This window comes from Schistocerca piceifrons, chromosome 4 (assembly GCF_021461385.2).
Source record: "Schistocerca piceifrons isolate TAMUIC-IGC-003096 chromosome 4, iqSchPice1.1, whole genome shotgun sequence".
NCBI lineage: Eukaryota > Metazoa > Arthropoda > Insecta > Orthoptera > Acrididae > Schistocerca > Schistocerca piceifrons.
This window is the reverse complement of record NC_060141.1, coordinates 80,046,163-80,047,316: the sequence shown is the minus strand read 5'-3', so window position 1 is coordinate 80,047,316 and position 1,154 is coordinate 80,046,163. Positions and strand designations below refer to the sequence as shown.

Here is a 1,154-nt window from a genome sequence, read left to right as displayed (position 1 = left end):
ATTAACTTTTAAGTAAAGTTACATACAGATGGGCTTTTCTAGAGAACTGTGATTTGTTGTTGTATGTCTAAGAGTTGTAAGTAGTCACATTTCAAATTGCCTTAAAACTGCTATTACTGGTATATCTGCATGCCGGCCATGTGAGCAACTGCTGTCCAAATTCTCCCTGTTCTGGGATTACCCATATCCAGCCACACACTGACTGCTGTTGTACCTATGCTCGCCCTGCTGACTCACACCCAGCCATGTGAGCAAATTCATCTCTCCTCAGTACCAACCATAGATGGTCAAATAGCTCACCTGAATGCGTGGAATGTTATGATGCCCAAGTAGTATTAGGAACAGCTTCTGTAAAGTTTGGAAGGTAGGAGACGAGGTACTGGCAGAAATAAAGCTGTGAGGACAGGGCGTGAGTCGTGCTTGGGTAGCTCAGTTGGTAGAGCACTTGCCCGCGAAAGGCAAAGGTCCCGAGTTCGAGTCTCGGCCTGGCACACAGTTTCAATCTGCCAGAAAGTTTCATATCAGCACACACTCCGCTGCAGAGTGAAAATCTCATTCTGAATACCTAGTGAGTTTAACATGGATTCTGAATGTGAATTAATCTGGGTGGAGTTAAATATCAAAGGTCAGTTAAAAATGGTTACTGAATGCTGTAATAGACCACCTGGGACACCAACTGTAGTGGTAGAGCTCTTCATAGAGTTTGCAGAATATCATTAATTATTTTCCTGATCATGCTGTTGTAGTAGGGGGTGACTTCAACTTCCCAGATATAGATTGGGAGAGTCATGCCATCAAAACTGGTGCCAGAGAGAGAGAGATTTGTGTGAAATTGTTCTGAATGTGTTGTCTGAAAATTACTGTGAGCAGATAATTGGAGAACAACTCATGAAAATAATGTCTTAGATCTCCCAGCAATAAACAGATCTTATCTTATCAAATTGGGTAATGTAGAGGAAGATATCAGTGATAATAAGGATCTGATAACAATTATGACTACAGGTTTTACAAGGAATGTTAAGAAAGGCAGGGAAATATTTTTGCTTAGCAAGAGTGAAAGGATACAAAATGCAGAGTATCCTTGTAGTCAGCATCAAGTATTCGGTGCCAAGGAGGAGCACAAATGGAAAAAAATTCAAAAACTTCATTTAATA

At 40.8% G+C, this 1,154-nt stretch overlaps 1 non-coding gene across 1 annotated transcript; it reads left to right on the top strand.

Moving 5' to 3' along the window:
• Positions 1-417: 417 nt before the first annotated feature.
• Trnas-cga lies at positions 418-492 on the top strand. The gene has a single exon. It is a non-coding gene; the product is annotated as a tRNA-Ser (tRNA).
• The last annotated feature ends 662 nt before the right edge of the window (positions 493-1,154 follow it).